Here is a 21,071-nt window from a genome sequence, read left to right on the forward strand (position 1 = left end):
TGCCAACTGGTAAAATTGAGCAAGGATGGACATAAGTAAGTTCCACTCCAAATCAGTCTCATGTGCACAGGATAGAAGGCAGGTCTCCTCCATACTGGAAGAGGTCTGCTGTTCTCAGCCAGCCTTCAGTGCAAAATGAACCTGCAGGACACAAGCCCTCAAAGAGCTAAGAGATACCTGGTCCTGCCGTCAGAAATATTTAAAGAATCTGCATCGCGTTTCTCTCACAGAATACCAATTTATAACCCCTAACAGAATCCTCATGTCCCATCATCTTTGCATCTAGGATTCTTTCATCTCACCAGCTGCTCCAGAGCTCCCCCCTGGCAGAAACCACTAAACTGTCCCGGTCTTACAGCCCACATGGACATGATCCCCCCCATGGCGCCCCTCGCACCCCATCTCAGCCCTCACTTTCCATTCCAATCCTATCAGAATCTAACCAGGGGTTGGTGGTGAATTCCAGAAGGTTGGCTCCAAATGTGTTCGCGAATGCACGTAATATTTTATCCTCCCAAGATCCCATAGTGGGAGTGGGTTTTTCAATACCTAGAATTTTGTGAAATCAGAAAAAATGCCCTAAATTTGAGACGTTCTCTACACATTTAGTAGACTACCCCATCCCCATGTAATGGTAAAATTAGTAACTCTTTTCAAAGTACAGCCTTTTTGTACTGAATGAAAGAATTTTTATGTATCCTATTTCTTTCTTTATATCAGTATTCACTGATTAAATTTCACTGTTTTGCCCCAAAGAGAATAAGGGATAGTAACATTTTTAAAATGACATATAGGTTAACAGTGGAAAAATAAACAGTCCTTTTTATAAAAAAAAAAAAAAGAATAGCCCCCAAATCAAATTTATACTGTTTAGAAATCTGTGAGTTTGTTTCTGTTTTATAAATTAGTACAGATTTCAAAACCAATCATATGGTTACCATAGGGGAAAGCATTAGGAGGAGGGAAGAACTGAGAGGGTGGGAATAACATATATACACTCTGTTAAAAGCGATGATTATAAAAGAGGTGATTAACGAGAACCTACTGTATAGCACAGGAAAATCCACTCAATATGTATATGAATGACTGATTCACTTACTGCACACCTGAAACTAATACAACATTGTAAGTCAAGTCTACTACAGTAACATTACATTTTAAAAAAGAAAAAAATCTATTTAATGAGATGTTTAGATTATATATAAACAAGGAAAAACCTATTATTTTATTTGACCTAAGGGTGAAACATTTATATGACTGAGAGGTAAAATATAGGATTTTCAGAAAAAATTCCTACAGTCTGCTTATCTTCCAGAGTCCATTTCTTAATTCCAACATACCTTTCCTGCCCTGAAGTGAAAGAGAATCAGAAGTTAGACAAAAGTGGAAGTGACTTTCCTATGCCCCTTTTGGGTCTGATGGAGATGGTTCTTTGGAGTTCGGCTCTAAGTAGGATTTCATTTTGGGGGTAAGATGCCTCATTTAAATTCCCTGAAGGGGAACCCCAGTGCCCGGAGGCCATCAGGACACACTTCAATATTAGATCTTTGATTCTGGTTAAGAGAAGAAGAAAAAAAAAAGGATGACAAGATCATTTTGAACAATCTTTCTTTTATATCCAAAGTTCATGAAAGAAATCACATACCTGATGATATTTTTACAAAGACAATAATGCTTAAGACAGAGGACTGAAGAAATTCCATCCTTTAATGACTTTGAACCAGTAAGCAGTTAGGACTTCTTTGTAACTCAATTAAATGATATTTTCTTTGACATGAATGTGGCAAAGAGACTATCTTGCTCTAGACAGAATAATTCTTTGTGCCGGTAGAGGACATTTGAGATTTGTCCTTCCAAACTTAGTTCTTTTAACCAATGATCAGCTTATGTACCTCGTACATGTGGAAGCTGATATGATAACCAGTGCTGTAGTTCTGGACTAAACATGGTAGCATAAATCAGCCCGCTGACCAGATGTGAACTAGGACACCATCTCAGACTAGAAATGCTAGAGCCAAAGGACTGATTCTGAGACATCACACTAATGAGAATATTATAAATGGTAGCAGGAAATCTCTCTGGATGGTTAGCTCCCATCTTCATGATGCCAGGGCTCGTTCATGTTTGTTCACATGATTCCTTTCTTCAGCAACAAAGACTATTTTTCTTCTTTCTCCCTTAGATTCTAACCCAACCCACCTGATGGTCTTGAGAACCAAAAGGAAAAAAAAAGTGATCTGATAAATGATTTGTACCTGCATAAGAGGCTGTCTTAGAGGTGTATTGTAATATTTGTCACAACATATAAATATTTATTAAGTGAGCAGTATATCTTTTCCTCAAAAAGGAGAAAAATCAAAACATCAGCAGCAAACAAACACAACTCCAAACTCTTTTTTGAACACTACCAAACAAAGCATTCCAGTCAGAGTACAGCTTTCAGCAGAGACCAAGATTTACATCCTTCAGAAAAGTTGCCTTTCTGCCTCTCTCAGGCTGACTCTCATCCTTGTTTCTGGTCTCACGTGTATTTCCCCCCGACCCCGCCTGCGCAACATGTTCCCAGAAAACTCAAGGGACTCTTCCAGAGAGCTCTTAAGGGGAAGGCATTATAATACAATATTTAAAAATCACAAGCTTTTTAGAAAGTCAGTTCTATGTATCCTTTATTATAGTAACAGAAATGCCAAATGATTATTAAAGTGAAATTACTTAGAGGAACAAATACAACAATCTTCTCTACCAATTAAGTGCTTATAATATGTTGCATTTTGTTGATGAAGCACTTAAATATGGTATACCTTAAAACACCTAGTTCAAGGTACTTTAGAACTTTCATTACACTTTTATACAAAACCTTTATGAAAGAATGTTAATATCCTTGGTTGGAAAATAAGTTAAGTATTAAAACATACAAGTGATTGTTCTGTCCTGTCATTTTTTTTCCAATGTCATTTTTCATGTTTTAGCCTTCTCTTCATGGATTCTGGAATATCCCAACACCGGTCAAGGTAAAATATTTTTTAAAGTTTCTGTATCTGTGAACTCTTTCTATGCAATTCTTTGTTATAATGTTCTTCTTTAAGAATGTATCAAACACACACACACACACACACACACGTGGTCATGCACATATTGTCCTTCAACATTATGTAGGTCTTGAGAATAGTATGTACTACACTTAAAAGAGTTTTGTTGCTTTTTGAGCTATGCTAGTTAAAAATTTGGGAATGGAATCTACAAAGTTAAATACATGGTGGGGTTTACAGAATTAAACTAGACAATACCATTCTAACCACGGCTAGACTTGAATCCCCATGAAAGCTTGACCTATGTTTATTCGTTTCAGTGTGACACCTCTGCTGCTAGGCACAGCACCTGACATGTACTGCAGAATAAATAAACTGATGGCTAAACAAATGAATGCATTAAAATTTGCTCCTAGTAGATGATCACTTTGCTATTAGATATTAGTAATCTGGAAAATCTTGCTGGTACTTGTCTGTGAAAAAAAAAAGATTCTAAAATGTGTATGTGCCTTGAAATTTCAAAGCAATTTATTAGTTCTTAATACTGAAGCAATCTTACTCTATTAGACAACAATCAGAAAATATAGCATGCAAGAGGTAATCATAATTTAAATGTGAGAAATAAAAGATTGTTAAAACCTTGGTGTATCTGCTTCCAAATTTAGTTCAACAAGCCTGTGAAATGTCAGAAGAGTTGAAATGCACACACTGGCTTTTGCAACTTGCTTTGGCACCTTCCCAGGAGTGTACGTTTATCACGGACATCATCTTTAATAGAGGCATACCACTGAATTTATGTTAACATCTTTATGTTCAAGTCAACTTTAAATTAGTCTGTTTTTTATTATTTCCAACCATTTTTTATCCTTTGGCAAACCTTTGAAGAATCATTCTGCTCCATATTTAATCAAGATTTAGGGCTGATGAGCAAAAGCGAGTTCTAGACCCTTTGTGAAAACGCCTTGCCTGGTGGAATAACGCTTTGCTCGCATCTGTTGCTCTGATTCAAAAATCTAATGTAATGCCTTGAGCATGAAAGGAACTACAGACGAGGCTATGATCTTCATTTTTCCTAAAATCGCTTCTAAAGAGAAAAATGTCATTTGTTTTAGTTTATTAAGATGTAAAATGGCTATAAAATGTGATGTATAAATACACGTCGTTGACTGGTGTCTTAATTGTCTTCCCTTAAAACATTTACTCAGTGGTTCTACATTTCAATACATTCTTCAGTAATAGTCAGTCTCCTTGGGAATACATGAAACAGCATAATATAAAATAAGATACATTTTATATGTGCATAACTATCTTTGTGAAGAGAATCCTCCTTTACATTGTGATATCATTAGCTGCAATAATTAGAACAAAAATAATATGATGGATATGTTAGGTTTCATGTCAAAGCTGTAATTATAACCAAAGGGGTGGGGATCTTTAAGTTAAAACTCAGTAAACCAATTTGATTTTGCATATGGATTCATTCTCTTACTCTTTTTTTCCAGTGAATTTTTTTTTCTTTTTTACAACAGAAAGTATGATTTTAATCACTAGACTTATCTTGCAAATAAATACGTTGCCAAAAAATAAATAAATCAAGTGAGATCCACACTCTACTTGATTATAAAGCTTATTTAACTCAAAATAGTATTGCAAATAGTTATTCACCCTTTGGTCCTGGAAAAGTAATGATTTATGCCAAGCACAAGGCAGAAAATACACTTAATTTATTCATTGCACAACCTATGCACCACCTCAGGGTGGGGTGGGGGGAAGGCTGGAAAAACATTGTGAGCTAATAAATTATTTCTCCTTGTTTGGAAGCCTGTCACTATGGTATACTGCTAGCAAAGCTTACAAATGATTCTTATTCTGGAGATGTTGATAAAAAAAAAAAGTGTGGGGGGGAGTGGGCTGCATGATTAAGCTCTGCTTATTTTTCTTTATAAAATTTTAATAGGAAAATGGATCTTTAATTAGGTTTTCATTAGAAAATTGTGGGCAAAGAATGACCATAAGAAAAATAATCTAAAATTTCCCTGATTTTTTTTTCTTTTCTTCACATGTGAAAATATGTTTTCCTGATTTCTGTACTCTCTTCATATTATTCTCCGCAAATGTCAGCATTTGAATAAACTTTTCAGATCCTACTCCTAGACATACGTCTACACAGTTGACATAAACCAGATAATTCATGCAAAAATACGCAAATAAAAAACCCTTCTTATTGCATTTGTAACACCCTTAGTTCTTTTTTCTTGACCTGAATTACCCCCATATTAACTTGCTGTAGAGAACCAATTCAAAAATAAATATTGACCCAACACTTTATTTTGTGTTGTGTAGACTTGGCAATGTACAGCCAATAAAAGCTACATTAGAGCATCTGAACACTCAATTTAACCCTGAAAATTTGCATTTATAATTGATGGTTATGTTTAGCTGATTAACAGTATAGAGAAACACTCTGAAGATTACCAGTGTATTCCACTTATTTTGTAAAATAAAACCTAAGTAAGACACTGGTTGAATTTCAATCTACCCCATGATGATGAACTGGATTATAAGGAATTCCATGTGTGGCCTCCGATATTCATTCTTTTAAAATAAGATAAATGTTATGAAATAAAACATTAAAGAAATAAACACAGCAAACATAATGAAATCATGAAAAGATGAGTCATTTGAAAAGAGCTTGAGGAGTTCCCTGGTGGCTCAGTGGGTTAAAGATCCTGAGTTGTCACTGTTGCGGCTTGAGTTTCCACTGTAGAGAGGGTTCGATCCCTGGCCCGGGAACTTCCATATGCCATGAGTGTGGCCCCCAAATGAATAAATAAATAATAAACAAAAAATAGAATAGCTCAAGTACTGGTGCTGAGTATCTTGAAACATGAGTAACTTAACATTACATATATAGACCTTAAACAAACATAAAATGGACCCAAGAATGTTGACAATGAGGGATGTGTTTCAAAGTATTAAAATTAAAATAATTTAACATTAAGCATTTGAAAATTAAGAAAAATAAAGGGCCCTCTGAAGAAATATTTTTCTTCAATTTCTGCATAATGCATTTTTTTGGGAAAAATTCTCCCTTATGAAAGATGGACTGAAATAAGATTTAGTAAAAGATGGTAATCAATAATTTCACAGTTATTAATTGAATTTGACTCTTAGACAGGAAAAAATATTCAAATTGGTTTCTTCACCATTACTGAAACCTTCACAATTCACCACTGAAGTAGAAACAAAACTCTACTGAAACATTCCCTTTAACTGAAAAAAAAAAAGGCATTTGATCAGACCCGATGACTGGAAATTTTGTTGTTCAAACTTTCTGAATGATCCTAGATTTTGGAAGAATGTATAAGAGAAAATCTGGAGCTCCTGTCACAGCCCAGCAGTTAACAAACCTGACTAGTATCCATGAGGATATGGGGTTGATCCCTGGCCTCACTCAGTGGGTTAAGGATCAATGTTACCATGAGTTATGGTGTAGGTTTCAGACACGGCCCGGATCCTGCCTTGCTGTGGCTGTGGTGTAGGCTGGTAATTCGACCCCTAGCCTGGGAAATTCCATATGCTTCAGATGTGGCCCTAAAAAAATTAAAAAAAAAGAAGAAGAAGAAGAAGAAGAGAAAGAGAACATCTCTACAGGAAGCAGGACCACACTGGAAAATGGGTACCAACTGCAATTACATCATGGAGGGTTTATCTACATCAGCACAAGCCACACCTGGATTTTCATTTATTCAGCTTACTTACATAGTCATAAGAAGTACTAATCCTGTGCACAATGCTGTCTGTGGGTGACACAAAAGTGACTGCTCACTTTTTAATATCTTTACAGCTCTCCTCTGTTCCAGAAAAAATTGTAGACAGCACAAACACATGAAAACCCCAGTTTTTGTAAAGTTCCCTACAATGTTTTTCATATCTTGTCCTCAACCTAGTTCACATAGGATCCAGACTCTTTAAAACAGGAAGGGAAGGATTTTGGGGTTGTGATCTCTGAAAACAGCTGCAGACACTGCAGGGTCCAGCTGGGTGGAACTCTCAGCAGCAGTAGCAGTGATAGATGCTTTGCCTGCCACCAGGTGCTCACAGTTCAGCTACTGTGATGCTCCCTGTTGCATACTCTGGTAGACATTCAGTCACTGCCATGATGCTTACCTGATATCATCCTGGCGTCAGCCAAGCATGTTATTTCCTGAATCAGAAGAAGCTTTTCAAAGAATCAGCCTCCTCATACTCCTCATGACATCTTTAACACCCAGCAATCAAAAACTCCTATTGGAGTTCCCGTCGTGGCACAGTGGTTAAAGAATCCGACTAGGAACCATGAGGTTGCGGGTTCGGTCTCTGCCCTTGCTCAGTGGGTTGAGGATCCGGCGTTGCCGTGAGCTGTGGTGTAGGTTGCAGACGTGGCTCGGGTCCCGCGTTGCTGTCGCTCTGGCGTAGGCCAATGGCCACAGCTCCGATTGGACCCCTAGCCGGGGAACCCCCATATGCCGCGGGAGCGGCCCAAAGAAATAGCAAAAAAAAAAAAAAAACCAAAAAACTCCTATTGACCCAAATGCCCTGATTTAAATGAATTAATGACAGAGTCAACTACATGCTTACAGATAGCAAAAAGATGTCAATTTTTAAAAGTTTTAGACTGGTGTTTTTGTTACTTTTTTCTTTGAAGAAAAGAAAACAGAATTGGCATGAGAGTAAGGGTGAGAGATGGAGACAGAAAGAAACACAGAGAGAGAGAGATTAAACATTTGAATTCACATACACTCTATGACACGTCTTTCTAAATATATAAACTCTTCTTTCACAAAGAGTATGCCCATGGCTCATGTTAAACAAATATAATTTTTTGCTTTAATATATTTGAACATCAGGGAAGTGGAGGAAGGACATAACACATGCAAGGTAGAATTTCCCAATTAGTAATAAACATTGTGGGGAGTAGGTCGAAAGGCCTCAGGATGCCTTGAATAGATTTGCTTATTTAGCAGTCTGAGCTAAGGGAACCTGAGATATTTCTCCATGTTGAACCTGACTGACCCCTGGGTGAGGTCAGGAGATTTCAGGAGCATTCTAAATGGTCTTTGGATATCTGCACAGAACATATATAAGAATCACTTTCTAAAATGATTCTCCTAACTCCTAGAAGAAAATACACACACATGTCCTATAACCTTTTGGACAAAACCACAGGTTTTCCCACTCTAAACTTTCTTCTGGAATTTTTTATACATAGTGTGTCACTTTCCTTAGTTTATCTCACTCCTGTATCATATAATTGTACCTGTGTGCCTCACTGCTAAGAACAACTCCACTAATTACACCATGAGGCATCTCTTTTTTTCCTTCTGTCTTTTTCCTTTTTTTTTTTTTCCAAATGGCCACTAATCATACACTTCTTTTGTGTAAAATTAAAGCTAAATCAAAATAAAAGGCCAAAGATGATGGAAAGGGACTCTGTGATATTATACATTCCCAGCCCCTGCCCAAACTCCTACATCTTTCTCCCCCTTTCCCCAGGCTTAGCAGATTTGTTAGTTTCTTGACTTGAGGTTGGGTGCCTACAGGGTAGATGTGATGTATGCTCCATCATCCTGCATGGCTCTGAGCAGAGATGTTGGTGCTTACAGAAATGCAAACCATAATACCAGTTATAATTGTAGGTCATGCATTCAGAATATGTTCATTAAATAACAGTTATGGGATAGCAAGCTTTGTGTCTTCCTGAAAACACAGATGAATGTGTGTGTGCATGTGCGTGCCTGTGAATCAGCACCCAGAGACACCCCAACACACATAAAACTAATTGAGGGCACATGTGTAAGTCTTTTCTCTTTTATTTCTATATGCCTTTTTATTATCAAACTGAACACAAAATCTCTAAACATGCCTTATGTATTATCAACATGCCCTATACCTTGGAAGTGTACCCTGTACCTGCTTTGTGCAGGTTTGGGGCATCAGCTCTGTGTAGAGCGAGCCTCATAAAAATGTGTAAAAATAATTTCCCCTTGACATATTTTTTTAGTTAACCAGATTTAATTGAAGCCAAAATAACCATGTTCTCACAGAAATCACGTCATTAGCGAATAATAGTAAATGATAAAATGTTTCATGACACTTAATTTTTATTTTTTTCTTGTGGAAATGTTCATGTGTGCCATGTAATGCACAAATGCAAGGCTTCACATGGCTCTTTGAAACTAGCTTATGGATACTAAAAACAAAATCAGGATCAGTTCATTATGGGTCGGGCATATGATTTGATGGAATTAAATAGGCTAATTTACAAAAGGCATACATGAGACGTTGTGTATGGTTTTGGAAAAGAAAACATGCAGGTGCCATTGCCTACTTTCTTTACAGAATCAGTATTTTAAAAATCATCCGAGATAGATATTCTTGTGGTTTCATCTTGAATATACAACAGTAGAAAGAAAATTGGGTCTTTAATTCTTTTTTTTTTTTTTTTTTTGCTATTTTTCCCTTCCTAAATAGTAGGAATAGTAGCCCTGCCCTGCTTCTACTTGGACATAACCCTTCATATTTGATTTTCACTTTCTGAACAAAGGCTGCTGCACATGGAGGTTCACTTGCTCCAACGCAAAGCCATTTGATGCTACATAATTCTGTACTCAACAGGCCTCAGTTTGGCCTGAAAAGAAAATTAATTCCATGCAGAAAGAAACACAAAGAAACTAGGCTTTCTCTTGAGTTCTCAAATGAAAGATTGTGGAACGTGAGGACGATTTTGCAGTTTTAGGATGCAAAATTTTTTTTCAACTTTAATGATGACTTAGTATGTTAAAAAAATGTGATTCTGAGCATCCTACATGGATCATTTCACTTAATTCTCATGGCACTCCTACAATGTAGGCATTAATTGTCCTAATGTTAAAAAGGATGAAGACTTTAAGGCTCAAAAATGGTATATATTTTCCCCAATATTACACAGCGACTGAGTTGTAGAACAAACATTCAGACTCAGGCCAGTGGATTTTTTTCCTACACTAATCTCCTCTATTTCACAATATTTATTTATGAATCTAGCCAACAAGAAGAGTTTGACATTTCTGACTATTTCAGACACCCTAAGATTTTAAAATCTTAAATGAATATTGGATAGCTGGGGGCATGATATGAGGTCATTTTATCTTTTGCAGTAAAAGACTGATTAGTAAACTGTGATAAGGTAAGGTAAGACATCTCAAATACCTTACTTTAGTTGTTTTTAATACCTTGATAGAGAAAAGTTTGACCTGCTTGACCTTATGAAATATTGAGAAGAGCAGTGGATCAGCTGATTAACAGATAAGTTTCCCACCAATATATATAATTCAAGATTCATGCATAAAAGATAAAATTTATAAAAGTAGATCTCAGTTTCTCTTATAATAACCTCCACTTTGTTTCTTGTTTCTTTTCTTCCTTTAATAGCTAGTGGCTAACAAGCATTCTCCTTGCTTGGCTGGATGACTATAGCAAGTACACTGAGAAGAATAAAATGAGTACCACCATAGGATGATAACATCCGGGGAGACTCATGGCTGGACTGCAGGTGTTAGCTCCTCTTCAGAAGGGAAGTCTTCCTTTTTCCACTGCATTGCTGTATAGGAAGAGTTTGAACTATGGAAATGAAGCTAGTTCCTCTCTTGTTTGAGCACATAGGAGAAAGAAAAAGCTGAGCTATATATCCTAAGTAATTTGAAAAATTATTAATTTTACCAGAAGATGGTTTGCTTCTGAGAATTTCAAAGAGCTCCATCCACATTTACCATCAGTCTCATCTTAGATTATTTCTATAGCTTTGATTGGCTCTCTGTATTGATAAGTCTACGAGACTATCCCTCAATGTATGAACCTTACGCCAGCATATGCTGACTGGTACAAAATGAGCAAACAGATATAATATCGCAAAACCAGGACACAGCATAGCATGAAACCAAGCCTATGAGTGAGAAGACGGCAATCTAACTGACATGGCTGTTGTGCTGGACTTTTGATGAGCCAGTGCTCCTTGGTGAAGCCTTATTTTCACCTCCTTGCCCTCAGTCTCAGACTTGAACACAATTCATGTCCCACACATTAGTGTGGAAGCTGAGGTTTTTCATTTCAAGGGAATCAAATATACAGAAGGGCAATAGAGTTCTATGGATAGAACACAAACCTTTATATGACAGAGGTTAATATCAATGACAACCATTTGTGTCTTAGGATCTAAAAGCAAGGATCAGATGGAGCAAGACAGAGGTGAAAACTTTGCATCTTCAGAGGCAAACCAGGGTAAACTTTTGAAATATTAGGTTTGTCTTGGGCACTCTCCCACTGTTGATTCTGTGCCTAAAGGGATTGTAGCATTTATATCTTCCCAAAGAGGCCTCTCCTTCAGGGCAACCATCTTATAAGAGTCAAGTGCTTATCAAAATGTGCAAAGAAATAAATTAGAGAAAATGTTTTCAGTGGTCAGAGAAAAAGCATTTGAAAAAAAAAATCAACATCTAGGTATGATAAAAAAACAAAAACAAAAACCTGAGCAATGAAAAATAGAAGGACATCTCCTTAAGGTGCTTAAGAACATCTATCCAAAGCCTACAGCTCACATCATACTTAATGGTGAGTAGGGTATCTCTCAGGGTTCTCTAGAGAAACAAAGCCAACAGGATAGAGATTAGATAGATAGATATTAAATAGAAGATAGATGAAAGGTAGATATATATTAGGTTGATGATAGTTAAATAGATAAATGATAGGTAGATAGACAGAAGATAGATAATAGATATTAGATGGTAGATACATAATAGATAGTTGATAAAGAGAAAGATTTATTAAAATTAAAAGGAATTGGCTCATGCTCTTATGAGTCCGGCAAGTCCCAGGTCTATAGGGTGAGCTGGAAACTTGGATATGCAGGATTGCCAATGGTTTAGTTCTAACCCAAGTCTGAAACCAGAAGTGTAGATGATGTAGTTTATGTCCAAAGCTGGCACACTTGAGATCAGGAATTGCTGATGCTTAATTTAAGCACAAACACCAAGGAGAGCCAGTATACCAGTTTGAAGGCCATCAAGTTTGAGGAATTCTCTCTCACCTGGGGAAGGGTCAGCATTTTTGTTTTATTCACTCCTTCACCTGATTGGATGAGGCCCATCCATTTTAGGGAGGCAAATCTACATTATTCAATCTACCAATTTAAATATTAATCTCACTCCAAAACACCCTCATAGAAACATCTAGTATAATGTTTTGCTAAATATTTAGGTACCTTGTGGCCCATTCATATTGACACACACAATTGACAATTAATGGAAGAAACTAGACACTTTCTTCAAAATATCAGAACCAAGGCAAGGATGTCGTCTCTCACCACTCCTATGTGACAGAGTATTAAAGGTCCTACCTAATTTAATAAACTGGAAAGGAAGTAAAATATAGATATAGGAAAGGAAGAAATAATATTGTCTTTATTCACAGATGGAAAGATCATCTGTGTAGAAAATCCCAGGGAGTTCCCCAGTGGCTCAGCAGGTTAAGGATCCGACTTTGTCACTGCTGTGGCACAGGTTTGATACCTGGCCCAAGAACTTCTGCCTGCTCAGGGAGTGGCAACAACAACAAAAAAAAAAATCCCAAAGAACTTATTAAAAAAAAATACAAAATCTGAGGTCCACAACTGATAAGCCAGTACAGTGAGGTTACAGAATACAAAGTTAATATACAGAAGTCTATTGTTTCTCTATATGCCAGCAATGAAGAGTTGGCATATGACTTTTATAAAAATACCTTTTCATGGTAGCATGCGCACACACACACATTATATAGCTATAAATCTATCAAAATATGTACAACAGCTATAGGCAAACGACTTCAAAATTCTGATAAGGAATATCTAAGAAGATCCAAATGAATGGTGAGATATGACATGTTCATGAATTGAAAAAGTCAATATCGTTCAAATGTCAAATCTTTTCAATGTGATCTATAGATTCAACAATGTCTCAATCAAAGTCCCAGAAAGCTATTCTGGAGATATCGACCAACAGATTACAAGATTTGTATAGAAAGGCCAAAGACTTAGAACTAAACTAATATAATCCTAAAGAAGAGCAAAGCTAAATGAGTCAGAGGACCCAATTTCAGGATTTACCAAAAAGCTACAGTAATCAAGACTGCATGGTATTTGCAAAAGAAGGTAGCTGGATCAATGTGAAAGAATATAAAACCCAGAAATAGGCCCACAGAAATGTAATCAGCCAACCTTTGGTGCTGAAACAATTGGCTGTTCATATTTTTTTTAAATGAACCTAGACACAGACCTTAACACGTTCACAAAAGTCCATTTAAAATGAACATACACCTAAACATAAAATGCAAAATTATAAAACTTCTAGAGGAAAACACAGGAAGAAAAAAAAATCCATGTGACCTTGCATTAGTGGTAATACTTTATGTATGACACAAAAAACAAATCCATAAAAGAAAATAAAAAGTTGGAGTTTATTAAAATTAAAAACCTATGTCCTATGAAAGACACTTAAAAGATTCAAAGACGAGCTATGGATTCTAAGACAATATTTGCTGAGCATGTGTCTGAGAGAGGACACGTACAAAAATGTATAAACAAGAATCTTAAAACTCAACCTAAGGACCAACAACTCATTTTTACAAAATGAGAAAAGACCTGAACAGACACTTCCTTAGTATATAAGATAGCAGATACCCATATTAAGGATGCGCAAAGTCAAGGGTCACTGTTGAATTGCAAAATAAAAGAACAGACCACTACACACCCATTAGAACAACTAAAATCCAAAGCTGATGGTGGCTCATGCTGATGGGGGTGTTGAGCTCTCCTTCTTTACAGGAGGAAATGCAAAATGCACAGCCATTTTGGTAGACAGTTTGGCAGTTCCTAACAAAGCTAAACATAGTCTTTCCATTTAGTCCTGCAATCAGGTTCCTAGGCATTTATCCAACTAATTTCAAACATATCCACGCAAAAAAAAAAAAAAAAAAACCTGCACACGGATGCTTATAGCATCTTTATTCATAATCACCCAGATTTGGAACCAACTAAGATTTCCTTTTATAGGTGAAGGAATAAACAAACCATGGCACCTACATACAATAGAATATACATTATTTAGCCTTAAAAAGAAATGCACTTTTAAGCCACAAAAAAAAAAAAAAAAATGGATACATCTTAACTACATATTTATAAGTAAAAGAAGCTAGTCTGAAAATGCGCTATACTGTGTGATCCAATTCTATGACACTCTGGAAAAGCAAACAAAATAGAGTAAACAAATCAGTGGTTTCCAGGGTGCTGTGCAGAAAGTGACAACAGAGTCAAACTCCACTAAAAACAGAGTGGGGCACAGAGTTCCTGTTGTGGCTCAGTGGGTTAAGGACCTAACATTATCTCTGTGAGGATGCAGGTTTGATCTCTGGCCTCACCAAGTAGATTAAGGATCTGGCATTGCTGCAAGTTGCTATGTAGATCACAGATGTGGCTCAGATCTGGTGTGGCCGTGGCTGTGGTGGAGGATAGCAGCTATAGCTCCAATTCACCTCCCAGCCTGGGAACCTCCTTATGCTGGAGGTGTGGCCTTAAAAAGGAAAAAAAAAAATGTAGGCATAACAGTACTGAAGGAGAAGCAGGAAAATGGTTCTGTGTCTTTGGACATTAGTAGTATTTGTAAGACTGAAGCCAATAGGAACTAAGCGTAAGCACTTCATTGTAGTTGATAATGCATTTTACTCCTGGATGCATAGGTTAACCATTCAGATCACACCATGCTTGTATACTGGAGCTGAACATTTATGAACATGGACATGAACGGATGCTGGCTAGAACCAGAGGAAGGATGTGGATAAACAAGACAGCGGCCCAATTTGCCTTGCCCTCCCTACCCAGCTAAATAAAGAAGAGTCAGCTGCTATTAGCTATTCCTAAACCTTATGGCTGTTTTTTGTTTGTTTGTTTGTTTTTTGCTTTTTAGGGCTGCACCCGCAACATATGGACGTTCCAGGCTAGGGGTTAAATGGGAGCTACAGCTGCCAGCAACAGCCACAGCTACAGCAACACGGGATCCAAGCCATGTCTGCAACCTACACCACAGCTCACAGCAACGTTGGATCCCCAACCCACTGAGTGAGGCCGGGGGTCAACCCGAATCCTCATGGATACTACTCAGATTTGTTTCCACGGTGTCACAGCGGGAACTCCCCTTATGGCTGTCTTTTGTTTTTAAATACTTTATTCACAAACCTAAATCTTCTGCTTTCCTTTACTGCTAACATTATTATTTCATACGTAAGTTTAATAAAATAATAAGATAAGGAGTTCCCATTGTGACTCAGCAGTTATTGAACCTGACTGGTATCCATGAGGATGTGGGTACGATCCCTGGCCTTGCTCAGTGGGTTAAAGACCTGGCATTGCCATGAGCTGTGGTGTAGGCTGGAGACGCAACTTGGATCCCACATTGCTGTGGCTGTGGCGTAGGCCAGCAGCTTCAGCTCTGATTTGACCCCTAGCCTGGGAACTTCCATATGCTGAGGGTGCAGCCCTAAAAAGACAAAAAATAAAAATAAAATAAAATAATAAGAATATAATCATCTTAATACTAGCAACCATGTTGTCAAAGCACTTCATAAATTTTTTTTCATGTTAGGTTTGCAGTATTTAATTTTTTTGACATTTTTGTTCTTTTTTTTATATAGCAATTTTTATTTTGTTCCATTATAGCTGGTTTACAGAGTTCTGTCAATTTTCTACTGTACATTTTTATATCATCTTTTTTTATAACAGCCTATGAATTTATAATACTATAAAGAAAGTAGTATTCGAATTCTATGGGTGACAATATGGAGTCTTCACGTAATAAGGAATTTGACTGTGGTCTCACAATTTACTTATTCATTACATTGCCATGGTTTTTGAGGCACTGCCTTGTGCCAGCCCTTGTGTGATTAGCAGGTATGCAAACTTGTAGGCACCACACCTCAAGAGAAGCCACAGTTGGGACTGGATAACGAACACTATTATTATACCAGGAAGCATACCATCATGTGATTAATGTGTCCATTTATGAAGGTAATGACCACATATCGGTTAAGTGGGGAGGAAGCCTTCCTGAAGAAGTCATATGCAAATAGAGGCAGAAAACACGTGAAAATGCCAGAGGTTATGAGAGTGGAAGGCAGTATGTAAATATTTCCCAGTGGAGGGAACAGACTATGCAAAGACTCCAAGGCAGAAACTTGGTGAATTCTAGAAACTGTTGGAATAAGTATGTAGAGGAGCAGATGTTCGATCCTAGGATGGCTAAGCATTACAATCCTTGTGTTTTCCCCAAACAGCACTGTAGAAACTGTAGAATGTTTCTTATTACTGTTTCCCCTAAATCTAAAAGATGTTCACTGGACAAAATCAGTAACAGTCAGAGAAGTACTAGAAGAAAACAGAAATCAGTAATCCCCTTGTACACAGAAAAATCAAGCAGTCTAGTTTTCTTTCCCCTGACATGTGACTTTATAAGAACAGCTCTTCTTTCTTTTCACTTAGTTACTTAAAACACTTATAACTGTCATTTTCATAGTGCAGTGTATGGAAGAGTATGCTTATGCCTTTCACTTTCAGTCTCCCGATTTGCAATTATCAAAAAACTCACAGATTCTGATCCCATGAAGAGCTAGTGAGACTTAAAGGGATTTAAGACAAAAGGAGAAGGTTAAAAGGGGCCACACCAAGCCTTTGCCAAAGCCTGCTGATCTTGTCAGCAGCATCATAACCAGATCCTCACATGCTCTGGTTTATCAGTCACAGGACTGACTTCTCACACAGGAGGATCTGACTAAATCATTATGAGGCACAGTGACTCATTTAAGTCAGTACCTGCAATCATGAAATGTGGGTTCACTTGAATGGGAAGAGTGTGTACATGGATCATATAGTCTATGCAAAGTCTAGGAATGATTCTGTCCATCTTATTTTAGCATAAGACCTCAACATATAAAAAATTATCAGGTAGACAGACCCAAGTATTGAGGCGGGGGGTGAATGTCTGACCAAAAAGTACTCGTCCAGCTTTAATGCTTTTAGCTTGTAAGGTATCTGAGGAGGAGAAGACAGAGACAGATATTGTATTGAGAGAGCTGAGGAGGGAGACAGAGATGCCGCCTTGCCCCACCAGCTATGGGGAAAAGCCTGAGAGCTGATCCACAGAGCTCCATCACCACAAGTGGCACATTCACCATTAACTTTGGTTGTGGTATTTCCACTACTCAAGTGAGGCTTCCAAACCGTGTCCCAAAAGTCTGGTGGGGATCTCATAAGTCTCCCTCTTCTTTACTCCATTTATTGCAGTGAGCACACTGAAAAGCATGGTGACTAAACATTGATTTGCCCATTCAGTCACTCTCAGGGCTGTCCTGGCCTTTGAGACGCTGTCCCCTCCCAGCCTGAGAACGAGGCCGGCTGCGAGAGGCAGGGAGGGGACTGGCTTATTAGAGGGAAACTGACAGTCACAGAATGAAGGGCATGGGGAACCCCTCAGAAACTCATGGGGGCCATTGTGGGAGGATTAGCAAAGGGGAACTCACTTCAGGAGGCCTGTGGGCACATCCCCACAAAGAATTAAAAGCAGAAGGGAGCGGGAGCTGGGGAGGAAGGACGTCCACCCCTCCAGTTACGTGTTGCCTTCATTCTGCTTCGGCCTTGGGAGTCTTTTCTCAATATTGCATCTCCATTTCCTCTCAACGCTTTAATATTTATTCCATTCAGGGCATCATACACTCTATGATTAGTTGGCATGGGCTGTGTTCAATCTGGAGTAATCTGTATGCATTTATCTTGCGAGCTGCTCCCTAATTGGTTTTCATCCAAGTAATCCCACAGAGAATAAGGTTACATGCTGAAAAGGGCTGAGGTGAGAGAGTGGGTAAAAAGGAACTGTGAACTCCTTTCCTGGCCTGATTATGAATGCCGTGAGCATCTGCATTAAGGAGAAGGAAAAAAAAAAAAAAGTTCAGATTTCCAAGATTCTCCTAAGTCATGAATAAGCATGTAGTGGACCCCAGAGTGTACCCGGCAAGGTACAGAGACAAAACAATTGTAGGGTAGCCCATCCATTTCTGCAGGATCCAATAGCTGGTATAACACAGATGGAGCATTAGGCTAAAGGGGGAGGCATGAAGAGGAGGAGTTGGAGAAATAGTTAAAACTGAGAAAAATCAAGCCTTTGGTTTTGCTCCAGAAACCTGGAATTTTGGAAGAAATGAGCTCCAAGCAAGCATTTTCATATGTGATTAAAAATGAGGGCAACTAAATCAATAAAAATCAACTAAAATCAATATTTCTGATTGCTTCTTTTTGTTATTGTTTTTATTTCCCATGGGCCCTTTAGATATTTTTAGTCATCTTGGGCAACATATCTATTATGGCACTACTATGTAGGCCGTGTGTGTATTTCTCTGAGTATTGACCGTTCCATTGTAAAAGGAAGTGAAGCTTTTACAGGTCCAAAAAATGTTTTACTAATATGATTTAAAAGTGAAAATATTTAGGCATTATTCTGAAGTCAACAATGTGATGCAAGTTTACCTCTCTGAAAGAAATAGTACATTTCAATTTACATAAATATTACAATTGTCTTTACCTGCTGAAATGAATGCCCATTTTTCACTTGCCATCGTTAGCTGGGCTGGAACCTCGATTAGGATAATTTGTTTCAAGTGCACTACTATACAGATAACAGATTGCATCAGGAGACTGGTTGTTCTATATTTTCTGCTATAAAATGAGAATACCATGCTTGGTCATAGTGCTTGTTTTAAAAGTCATTATCATTTTCCAAGTTCCATCCTCGCTCAGCAAAGGAATCTGGAATTAGTGTTTCTAAATCAGAAAGAGAGACAGGGGTGCAATTGTTCTTCCTCCTGTGGGAAATACGCTTTTCCTTAACTACCTAAAGCAACACCAAAACTTCCATAAATAATTACAGTAACAACATGACATGCTAAGTAAATAGAAAAACACACTGTATATTTAGAATTAAAAGAGTGTTAAAACAACATTTTCAAAAACTCTGTAGAGAGCACAAAATGAAACCACCCAAAGAACGTGCAGGGGGTGAAAAGAGGTGGAACAGTGCAGAAAGTCTCACTTTGAATTACCTTATTCTCCTGCTTATATGTCAAGCGATTTATTTTATGATGGTTTAAAGAGAAGAGTCATATTAAAAAAAAAGAAAGAATATTTTTCTATGAAGAATATTCTAGGCTCAAAGGCCGTTTAACTTAGCTCAGCCACCTAGTTTATTTTGCATTAGAGGAACTTCTCATTTAATTTACCAGTCCATAATAGGTAACTTTTTCAATATGGAGCTAAAGGTCACTATTATATGTAAGGAAAATTAAGCCGATGTTCTTGGTTGCCTTACAGTCCTCCTAGTTCAACTACTCCAATAAATGAACATGTACAACAAGCCAAAGGGCTTTTTATTACAAATTTAATTCATTTCTCTAGACAACTGTGAAATTTGCCATTGACATTAGTCATTACCCCAAGGCGAACTAAAAGATGATCTCAGTTAATAAATGATCCTTAACAAGGAACGCTCCTATCTCCTGTGATATTGGTGCAGGCGCATTTTATTCATGCAGGACTCGCTTCCTGCCAGAACACCAGCGTTCACGACTATTTGGTGTACTTGTTTCCTCTTCCTGCTCCTGATATTAATAATTATGCAACAGGATAATTAGCAACACAAAGAGACAGTACCATGAGCTTGAAGCTAGATTTTCAGCACGTTAACCTTCTGGGAAATAAAGAACAGAAGCAAAGAATCCAGCCAAATAACCAATGCAGGTTGATTTCACAGTGTGTAAAAGGCTAATTATCTGTGAAAAGTCTGACCTCAAGTAACAAAATTACAGAAATGTGCAGGCATTTTGGTTTAAATAAAACTCAGAGCTTCTGCTTCATATTCTAAAGAAACCTGATTAGCTAATGTATGAAAGAAAAGATTTGAAACTTAAAAAAAAGGGGGGGGGAATGATGGTATCTGGAAATAAATGTTAATGAGCAAGCTAGCCACCTGAGAAGGTAGGGTAAAAAATAAACTCCTATTTCCTTTCCCTACCCCCTACACACAGACATTGCAATGAAGTGGGGGGAAAGAAAAAAAAGGAAGGAAAAAAAAAAACCTACACATACTCGGTATGTGACAGAAGTAGGTTAAGTGTATTTTGTTTACTGGAGACAGGCTACAATAAAAAGCAGAAAATATTACTACTTCTTTACAGATACCATATGTAATTCATTCTGATATAGGAATATTTATCCACTAGCAGTAATAACAAACCACAATTTTTGTCATGAAAAAAATAAATTGTATTTGCAAAAAGCAAACACATTACAGAGTGTGTAAAAATGCAATATTCCCATTTTCTAGTCAGAGTTCCAATTTATTGAAGTAACAGAGCAGAAAATGCACTGACAGCTGTTACATTTTATTGCGAATTAGTATATACGTTTTATATCCAGTGAGCAAATGCATGATACATTGTATTCCAGTAATTGCCACTGGCTTTCCAAATGGAAACCGAATGATCTTAGTGCAATTACACTCAGGAGAGAGTACACAGAACAGCCTCCACTTCTACATCATAGCACTTTAACAGTACTGATATTAAGTACATTTTCTTTTTAAAAAATAAAAGATTTAAAAGGTCAGCTGAATTTAAAAAAAAATAAATAAAAGTAGTGCTCCATTGGTATATGTGGTCCTTTATCAATCCTGGATGACAACTTTCTATTTAAGTTACACGTGTTAGAATATTGCAGTTGGGAATGTTCAGGAAGGTGAAACAAAGTTTTTCCCTTCCCCTCTTTGTTTGCTGTATCATTATGTTACTTTTCTCCATCCTTCCTCTTAGCCAAGGAAGGTAGGGATTTAAAGTGATGGGAATAGGGGGCAGGTGTAGGAATATTCCAGAAAATGAGCTCTATGCTGAGTCTTCACT

The 21,071-nt window shown here is 37.4% G+C and overlaps 1 long non-coding RNA gene across 1 annotated transcript in view; it reads right to left on the reverse strand.

The window, feature by feature from the left end:
* The window catches only part of LOC110259973 (uncharacterized), a 179,617-nt gene that overhangs the window by 89,264 nt on the left and 69,282 nt on the right, over positions 1 to 21,071 (reverse strand). The gene's annotated exons all lie outside the window — the stretch shown is intronic.

The sequence above is a fragment of the Sus scrofa genome, chromosome 3, assembly GCF_054392235.1.
Source record: "Sus scrofa isolate SSC_HxYL_T2T_F1_AM1 chromosome 3, Sscrofa_HxYL_maternal_Yorkshire_Landrace_v2.0, whole genome shotgun sequence".
Classification (NCBI taxonomy): domain Eukaryota; kingdom Metazoa; phylum Chordata; class Mammalia; order Artiodactyla; family Suidae; genus Sus; species Sus scrofa.